We start from the raw sequence: 10,103 nt of genomic DNA on the forward strand, positions 1-10,103 counted from the left end.
CTGTGAAGTCAAGACATCATCCCCACTTTACAGACAAGGAAGCTGAGGCTCAGAGGGGTGAAACCCAAAAGAGGTGAGGCCCAACTCCCAAGAAGTCCCTGGGGTGGGATATAAGGGCCTCCAGACTCAGATGCCTCAGACCACAGGGACCTGGATGTGCCCACTTAGCTGTCCACCAGGGCACTCACCCCACTCTCCCTGGGTGGGGCCCATGACCTGGGCCAACCTCAGGAGGGGAGGAGGAGCCCAGCCCAGAAAAGGGCTATTAATACACAGAGGCCTGTGTCAGCACTTTGGCCTGGCAAGAGCTGCTGGCAGGTTCTGAGGGCTACAGTGGGCTCCATGCTGGGGAGGGCCATGGAGTCCGACTGGACTTTGGCCTAGGAGTGGTGAAAAGTGGGCTCTGGGCTGGGACAACCCTGGGTTCAAACCCCTCAGCAACCTCTACCTTAGTGACCGCAGGCAAGTCCTGCTAGCACTCCTGGCCTCTGTTTCCCCCTCAGGGGGCTGGTGAGAGCCACTCAATCAGACTGAGACCTTCTCCTCCATCTGTAAGTTAGGGTGACCTTGTTCACACCCTCAGACAGCTGAGAAGCAGGCACCATCCCTTTATGAGCACCTACCATAGCCCACACAGTCCCACTTCTCAAGAGTCTTAGAATTCATTCATTCATTGAATTGATGCTTTCATTGATCTCTTCCTGCAGTTTAGTTGGGGAGATAGGATAAACACCCATGAAATAGCTAGCCAGTTTATAAAACAATATACTTTTACCGATAGCCTTATTTTTTTCTTACTGTCAAAATATTATGGTCTTACTGCAATAAATTCAATAAATACGGATGATCTTGATATAATCCTACTGTCTGGAGACCACCACTGTTAACATGAGGGTGGTTAGGTTATAAAGGGATTCTCACTTGTCTCATTTCCAATTATTGAAATGTTTTATGACAACCAAGTATTACTTTAATAATCAGAAAGAATATCTATTAAACAAACTATACCTATGTATATTATATATATAAAGATATATGCTTTTAAAATATGATTGTATTACATATCCTTTAAAAAATAACCTCCCCTTTTCACTTAACAATATAAACCTGCTGGGACTTCCCTGGTGGCGCAGTGGTTAAGAATCTGCCTGCCAATGCAGGGGACATGGGTCCGATCCCTGGTCCTGGAAGATCCCACGTGCTGTGGAGCAACTAAGCCCGTGCGCCACAACTACTGAGCCTGCTCTCTAGAGCCTGTGAGCCACGACTCCTGAGCCCGTGAGTCACAACTACTGAAGCCCACGTGCCTAGAGCCCATGCTCTGCAACAAGAGAAGCCACCACAATGAGAAGCCCACGCACCGCGACGAAGAGCAGCCCCCGCTTGCCACAACTAGAGAAAGCCTGCGTGCAGCAACAAAGACGCAACGCGGCCAAAAATAAATAAATAAAATAAATAAATTTATGAAAAAGAAAAAAAAAGACCCAATGCCGCCAAAAATAAATAAACAAAAAAAATATGTATAAACCTGGCAATGTCTCCATGACAACCCATCATTTTTTGATGGCTGCTTGGCATGCTGTCATGTGGATGGGCCATCCTTTATGTAAGCAATTCCCTATTATTAGACATGTAGGTTGTTTGCATTTTGTGACTATTTGAAACTATTATGGCCTAGCTATCCTTCTATATACACCCCTGTGCACTAAAGCAGGATATAAATAAGTGGTTAAAGTGGCAAGTACCAAATAAAAGTGAGTTCAGATGCAACCCCATGAAGTCCAGTGGGTCGTCCTGAGCCACCTACAGCAGCGCCCAGACCTGAAAGGGCAGCACGGGGTCGGAGACACTTCCAGCCAACATGGCAAGTCTAACCACACTTTTCCTGGGTTCGTTAGAGTCGAGGAAGAGAAGGCTAGAGTGGTGACATCGCCTGTGAGGCCCCAGAGCTGGTCAGGCAAGGCCAGAGTTAGGATGTGGGCTGGCTGGTCCCTGTAACTCTGAGCCTGTGGGCTGTCTTCCTGGCCAGGTATCCCACAGTTTCTCCGTTTCCTGTCTGCTTGACCTCATCTTTCACTCACTCGTTCGCTCACTCACTCCTGGAACACTTTTTTAAAAACATTATTTATTTATTTATTTTTGGCCGCGCAGCACGTGGGGTCTTAGTTCCCTGACCGGGGATCGAACCCACGCCCCCTGCACTGAGTCTTAACCACCGGACCACTGGAGGTCCCTGGAATACTTTTTGAGGTCTGCTGTGTGTCAGGCCCTCTCTGCACGCAAGGACCAGTGGGAAGTACAAAGATGGCTCTGAGGTGGCCCCACTCGTGCAGACCACCTGGCCTGCCCTGAATCACTGCCCCACCTGGCCCTAGGTCCACATCACCTCCCTACTGTAGCACTGTCCTTTGCTGAGAGAGGGGTGTGGTATGCAGTGAAGTGACTCAGGCCTCAGTCTAAAGCCTTGCCCCAAGCATTTGGATACACTGCCTATCACTTGAAAGCAGGAGAGGTTTTCTGGCAGCATCCTGGGACCTAGAGCCATTTGGACACTGTAGTCACTTGTTATTTGTGGTCTTTAAATGTCTAAGATAGGCTGACGACCACTACTGAGCGCATTTATCGTTAACTTGCACTTAACACTGCTCCTTGCCAGACTCAGAGATACGTGTGTGTCTCAACAGTCACTGCAACTTCATAAACAGGCTTTTAGTCCCCGTGGTACACATGAGAACACCAAAGCTCAGAGGTTAAGGGATTCTCTCTGGACCATGGAGTCAGCCAGCGAGGTACCCCGGGATTCAGACATCACCCCAACTCCCCTTACCCTCTCCCTCTCTTTTCCTTTTTCCTTGGCCGGTTTCTTTTCTAACATGCCATACACTTATTTATTCTGTGTGTGCTCAGGGTCTGAGTCCTCCTAGCAGAGTGTCAGCCCACGAGGCAGGGTCTGTTGTCTATTTGTTCCTTTGTGGGGCAAGGTGCCCAAGGAGTGCGTGGCACCTAGCAGGCATTCAATAAATATGTATTGAATGAATGGCTGTCTGATTCTGAAGCCTGGACTCTGATCTACTACAAACCTTGCCATCAAAGGCGATGGCCAAGAGGAGTCGGGTTATTTGGGGTAATGACCCCAAAACAGGAGGGGAAGGGGTGTGAAGCTCCACTCTGGGGAGACGCACAGCTGGAGGGGAGAGCAGGGAGGGGCAGCGGCGGGGGGTCCCTGCCTGGACGGCGAAGCAGCCCTGAGAAAAGCATCTTTCGTCACCGCCTCCCCACCCCGCCGGCTCCCGCCCCGGATCGCTTTGTCAGTTCGCATTTCTAAGGCCGCTCCTGGGTTATTTCGGTCGGGAAACCTGATCCTTCTCCGGGTTTATTTTAGCACCTTGGAGAACTCCCAGCGCCGCACCCGATCCCGGGCCGCACCCAGCCTGCTGACGCCGCCTCCGTCCCCGTTCTGCCCGGGCGGCGGGGCGCGCGGGGGGCCCCGCCGGAGCAGCCTCCGGGGCGCGGCGCCCGCGTCCTCCCGCATCTGCGGCGCGCGGGACAGTGACGGGGGGCCCGAGGATGCTGCGGGCGGCGCGGGGCCGCGGAGGGGCGGCGCCAGGTGACCGGGGTGGGCGGCGGGAGGGCGGGCACCTGCTCTCACTGCCCCCGCCGCCGGACCCGGGGCGCCGCTGAGCCTCCGCTCCTCGCCTGGGGGGACGGTGGTGCGTTCAAGAGGCCGTCCCGGTAGGAGCAGGCGTTTCTCGCTCAGAACTGTGGCTCCGACGGGGAAGCGGGGCCAGAGGGACCGCCCTTGTGAGCCAGGCTGGGAGAAGCAACCCCTCCCCCGCCCGTCCTGACCCCGATTTGGCCCTGGATCTCCATCCCCCAGGCACATTAACGATCCCCTCCAACCCCAAAATAACATCCAACACACCCGCGTGCACAGACATGCACACTCACACACGCTCCTACATCCCACCCACTCACACCCACAAACGTGCTCACCTCCACTCACAATCACACACACATCCGTACATCTGCACGGACACACACACTCACCCACAGACACACACGCTCGCATCCACCCTCACAGACACACGTGAACACGCACCATCGGGCACACACAGACATGCACTCACACAACCAGAACACAAACGTGTCCTTCTGTACTCACACACACTCTCACATACACCCTCCATACACAATATACACACACCCCCTCATCCACACCCACACCACTTGTGGTCACTCACACCATTACACACCTCATACACACACACACATGGACACACGTACATACACCTTCCCAGACACATAGACACCACCCCCCCCAAGCAGTTACACACAACTGCCGCATGTACCCTCACACACAGACACGCACAAACTCACACTGTCACACACACATCACACACTCATCTACACACACATTCACCAACACACTCTAACTGCCTCACACAACGTCACACCCCTCACACCCCTGGAACACATGTCCTTCCCGCTCCCCTCCCCAAGCTCAGTACTGGACACACACACATCAAAACAACTTACCCATCTACGTCCCGATTTATAGCAATCGTTCTGAGCATGAATTTGTACCCATTTATTATTCACGTTAATTAACATCTCCGTTCATCATTCTCGGAGTTATCCCTTGGCGTCTCTCTGGCCCACGGGGATGTGAGTGCTGAGGAGACCATGCCGCCTATGTGTCCAGGCCCTGGCTGTGTTCCCTCGTGTCTTCTGAGCGGCCAGCCCAGGTGCCCAGTCAATACTGGGGAAGGAATGCACGGGCGTGAGGTGGTGGGGAGGCCAGCTGGTCAGTCCCAAACCTAACACGACCTACAAGAATGTGCTCCTGAGCCTTTGGCTGGAAAGATTTGCGGCCACCCCAGGCACTGGTTTTACGCAGGGCCCCATACCACACCTCTGCCCCTCTGTGGAGAGTGAGGTTATCACGGACCTGGGGGCCAGGAGACCTGGAATCTAGTTCTGGAGCCCTCCCTGTATGACCTTGCCGGCCCGTGTTCCCCATCTGTAGGGAGGCTGTGGGACCAGTCCTCTCGGAGATCCTGGATGTGCTAGCTCGGCCAGGCTGAGCCCACTCTCTGCACAGGTGAGGTGCCTCAGTGGTGCCAGGTGGGCCCTGCAGCCTCCTTGCCTCATTTTTTTTTTTTTTTTTTTTGCCATACGCGGGCCTCTCATCTGCCATGGCCTCTCCCGTTGCGGAGCACAGGCTCCGGACGCGCAGGCTCAGCGGCCATGGCTCACGGGCCTAGCCGCTCCGCGGCATGTGGGATCTTCCCGGACCGGGGCACGAACCCGCGTACCCTGCATCGGCAGGCGGACTCTCAACCACTGCGCCACCAGGGAAGCCCCTCCTTGCCTCTTGATGAATCATCCCCTCCAGCCACCTACCTGGCCCTCCAACCCTGCCCCCACGTCTCCCAGGCGGACATTTCAAGCCTCACCATTGGCTTCCGGCCTGGTCCTAAACAGTTAAGGAGATAACCCTGTCTCCCAGGGCAACAGAATCCCAGCACGTAGCATTTCCATCTGCAGAACAAAGGGATTTTCCCACCTGAGAAATGCCTTTCCGGTCTCATGATGACTGCACCCTTGGAGGCTGAGAGCTCTTGGAGGATCAGCTGCGGCCCTGAGATCTTGGTCCCTACAACTGCAGGGAATGCCGGTGAGAGCGCCTGCTATATCAAATCCTCTGGCCTCCAGGTCTCAGAGCCAGGGGGCGGGTTCCATCCACACCTCCCTCTTCACCAGGCCTCAGTATCCTCACCTGTGGAATGGGATGGTAACGGGACTGGCTCACGGGGTCATCGTGGAGAGCCACGAAGGTGATGCATGCAAAGGCCCTGGCTGCAGCGATGCTCAGTGAGGAGACCCTGCATCCGGCTCTTTCTGCTGACCTGGGAGGACTCTGGACTCACTGGGGCTGCGTGTTAAAACCCAGCTGGGTGAGGTCAGGTTGTTTCTTCCTCTGGTTTGCTGCGTGACTTCGGGTTTTCACGGCCTTTCCGGGCCTACATGCTGGGAACTGAGTGACCCTGTCTTCCCACCGACAGCACTTGGCGCTCCCAAGTTGCCACACTAGGGGGTTCACCATCCCCGAGGAGGGGTGGCGGCTGAGCCTCCAGAGCCCTGCTCCTTCCCATTCACTGGTGACATCAAGGCAGAGGAGGCTGGGGAGACTGAGGTCTGAGGGAGGGGGAGAGGTTTGGGGGGCCGTGCGGGTGTCCCCGTGGTGTTGGGCACGTCACAAACAGATGTCCCCTTCCTTGGTTCTGCAGACGCCAGCGCTTCCCTCTCGTGTGGCTGTATCACGGGCCTTCACATATGCTGAGACAGCCGTGGGTCTGTGCCCAACACCCACAGACTCCAGAAAACGCTGAGCAGGAAGCAGGGCTGCAGGAGGGCTGGAGGGGCTGAGAGCTGGGGGAGCAGCTGGAACCTTGGAGGGCCAGTGGGGAGCCAGGACAGGGGATGCTGGCGTGGGCCAAGCCCTTTCAGACCCTCCGTCCGTCAGGGCTGGCCCCGGGGGGGTCCCGTCCTCAGCTCAGAGCCTGGCAAAAAGACGCTGCCTGGGCCCTCCCTCTGCAGAACTGGCCCTCGAACCAGCCCAAGACGAAGTACTGCATCGGAGGTGACGTAGCAGAGGAGACAGCTCTGGGGCCGAGGGACAGGGGTTTTCTATTTTGCTCACCCCGTGGGCACCCAAGCAGTCTTCTGGTGGGACTTACCGGACACAGGGCTTTCTAACGTCACTTCCATCCGGGCTCGGAGGGGCTGGCCCCCAGGCAAGGGCGGCGTGCCTGGAGGAGGAAATAAGTGGGCTTTGAACTTGGCCAGATCTGAGTGTGCATCCAAGACTCCGGAAAGCCACTGTCACGTGACCCCTGGGTCTCTCTGTCTGTCCGGCCCTCCTCCTGGGGTCAAGGAGGATAGCGGAGACAATACTCACGCAGCAGTGCAGACCACATAGTGAGTGCTTTATCATCATCATCACAAACCCAGGCCAATCAAGCCCAGGGCTGCAGGGTGTCACCTCACTTCCAACAGGCATCAAGGACTCCAGGAAATCATCTCCGGTCTGGCCGCTTAGTGAGCAGGTAGGGCTCTGGCCTCTGCTCTTGTCACGTCAGATGAGCAAGTGCAGCTCAGCACATGTGCATGGGGCGCTCATGTCCTTGTGGCCAGGACAGTGTCCCTGCCCTCAGGGGGCACCCCAGCCAGGGGGGTCTTCTCTGTTCCAGGAACCGGGGGTGATGGTGTGGGCAGATGAGATGGACACCCCCAAGGTTATTAGCATAATAATTATGTGAAGGCTGAAGTGCGTCAAAGAGGGGCAGAATGCTTTGTGGAGGCCGTGAGTTCACAGCAGGGAGAGGACGCTGTGGGTTAGAGGCCAGGGAAAGCTTCTTCCTGGAAATGGAAATTTACATGGGGTCCTTCGGAGACCCGTGCTCTTCCCATCTTCTGGCTGTAAGCAGACCATGAGGCCACCCCACCTTGGTCTCAGTCAGCAGGGCTAGGAATAAACTACTTACTAGCTGACCTGGAAAGGGATGACCCCTCATTAGGCTGAGGGCCCATGGCAGTAAGCAGGGCGAGGGCAGGGGTGCAGCTGGCCAAGAGGCAGTGGCCACCTCAACAGGCCACTTCCTGCCTGTGGCCTGAACTGGTGCTGGTATAGATGGATCATTTGGCTGGCTGATCACCCCTCAAAGAAAACACCTCAAAGTGGCCATAACCTTCTGCTCCTCCAATCTCTGCCCTCACTGGCACTCAAGATGCTCTGGCTTGCGAGTGGAGGTGGGTAGTTACCAGGTGTGGGTGGGGCTACTGGTTTGAAGATGCTTAGAGAGGTGAACAGCGATTCCCCCTCTCCTCCCCCATCCAGGGTCAAACCCCTTTGAACCTCTGTACACAGATCTCCCGGGTCTCAGCTGGGATACCCGCCTGGGGGAGGCCTTGGGCAGGTCTTGGGAATCTCCCAGCTCTGGAGTCCTGCTCTGTGAAATACACACCATCGGCTTCCTACCCAGGGGTGGTTGATGGTGGATGAAGTGCTCGAGCTTGCACAGTGCTTATCACAGTTGGGGCCCGACTGGCCTGACCACCTGTCAGGGCGCCCAGAAGCCCAGCACAGAGCAAGAAACACCGGGACCTTTTTCCTAGAACTTGTCTCCCCACCCCCAAACTTCCCAGCCTTGGAGCCTCCAGAGCCCTGCATTGTTTCCACCCAGCCAGGCCAGGAATGCCAGGGCAACAGCAACCCTTTCCCGCCTACCCTGAGCCCCGGAAAGCCAGCTGAGTTCAAAGGGCACGAGGAGCAGCCCACCTGGACCCGAGACAGAAATCGAACTACACTACCCAGAATTCCCGCGGCTAGCCGAAAAGGAAATGTCGTTTCTGCGAGGAGAGGCTCAGCTCCCGCCCCCCCCCCGCAGCTGCAAAAAGAGAGAGAGACAGAGACAGAGACAGAGAGAGAGACAGAGAGACAGAGACAGAGAGAGAGAGGGAGGGGGGGAAGAGGGAGAGAGGATTACCAGGGGGAGGCGGGCTGTGTTCGGGGAGCGAGGGTGGAGAGCAGGGCGGGCGGCGAGGAGGAGGCGGCGCCCGCCCGCCGCCGCCGCCGCCGCCGCCGCCGCCGCCGCCGCCGCAGCAGCCGCCGCCGCCGCCGCCGCCGCCGCCGCCTGCGGACCTGCATCCCCGCGGGGCCGGCGAGCGGGCGGCGGTCTTCGCGTGCGCTGCGCTCCGGCCGGCGGCTACGGGCGGACACGGGGCCAGGCCGGCGCAGGGGCTGAGTTTCTGCAAAGTTTGACCTGGTTGCCTTTCCGATGCTGCAGCAGAGCGAGGCAACGCGGGGCGCGCCAGGCGGCTGCGGCGCGGCGGCGGGGCTGAGCGGCTACAGCACGCTCACAATGATCATAAAATAAAGCAGGCGCGCGGGGTGGGGGCGAGAGAGCCCCGAGCCTCACCCCTCCGCCCCCGGCCACCCCCTAGCAGCCCCGAGCTAGGAGGACGTGGGGGCCGGGGGCGCCCACTCCGGCGCCAGACCCCAGTAGAGCTAAAGGACACTGCTTGGGGAAGTGGGGGGGGCGCCCCGAGGACGTGCCCGCGGCGGGTTCAGGGCGTCCGGAGGGCGGCAGCCCGGGCACGCGGAGCGGCCCGAGGGGCAGGTGAGTCGGTGGCGCCCGGGTGGGGGTGTGCGCGCCAAAGTTCCCGGCAGCGGCGAGCGCGCCGGACGCGCGGGTATCGGGGGCCGCTTGGGGCTGGCGAGGGGGGCACAGAGGCCCCGGACGCGGCGGGGCTGGAGCATTGCGCCCTCCGGGAGTCGGGGGACCCCGGCCCGGGAAGGGGCGTGCGCCCGATCAGACCGGCCTGCGGGGTGGCACTGCGCCCCCCGGGGGCCGAAGGGACCCGTTCGGGGAAGGGGCGCCGGCGGCGAGGCGGTGGGGGCAGTGCCAGGACCCGAAATTCCACGAGGCCCACTGCAGTGCCAGCCAGTCGCCCCCCGCCCCCCCCCCCCCCCCCCCCGCCTACGGGCCGGGAGGGGTCAGCGGAGATGTCACCGGCGGCGATTATTCGCTGGTGCGCGCGGTCGTGCGGCCGCCACTGACGGGTTGGGCGCGGGGGGGCGGGGGCGGGCCGCCGCCTCCGGGCAGACCTCACAGAGCTGCGCCGTCAGCTCCGCAGCCCGCGCCCCGCGCAGACGCGTCGCCGCCCCGCGCGCCCCCCGCAGCAAAGTTCGGCTCAACTTTGAGGCGGGCCTTGACGCCCTGTCCCTTCCACCTCCCACCAGGTCCTCGGCGGTCGCGGCGAACCAGGCGGCGGCCCGAGCGCAGCCCTGGGGCCCCGCACGGCGACAGTGACAGCGGCGAGGGGACGCGGCGTGCCCGCGAGTGGTCGCCGACGGGGAACCGCGCCGCGCTCCTCGGGGACCCCGCGGGAGCCGGGCGCTCGCCTCCTGGAAGCCACCGAGGGCGCCCAGACCTCGGCGGATTGAACAGAAACTGCTCTTCCATTGATTCGGCCGCGCTGGGCGAGCGGCCGGGTGCGTGTGCCCCGAGCGCGTGCGGAAGGCAGAAGGGCAGGAAGTC

The sequence above is a fragment of the Phocoena sinus genome, chromosome 6 (genome assembly GCF_008692025.1).
Source record: "Phocoena sinus isolate mPhoSin1 chromosome 6, mPhoSin1.pri, whole genome shotgun sequence".
NCBI classification, from domain to species: Eukaryota; Metazoa; Chordata; class Mammalia; order Artiodactyla; family Phocoenidae; genus Phocoena; species Phocoena sinus.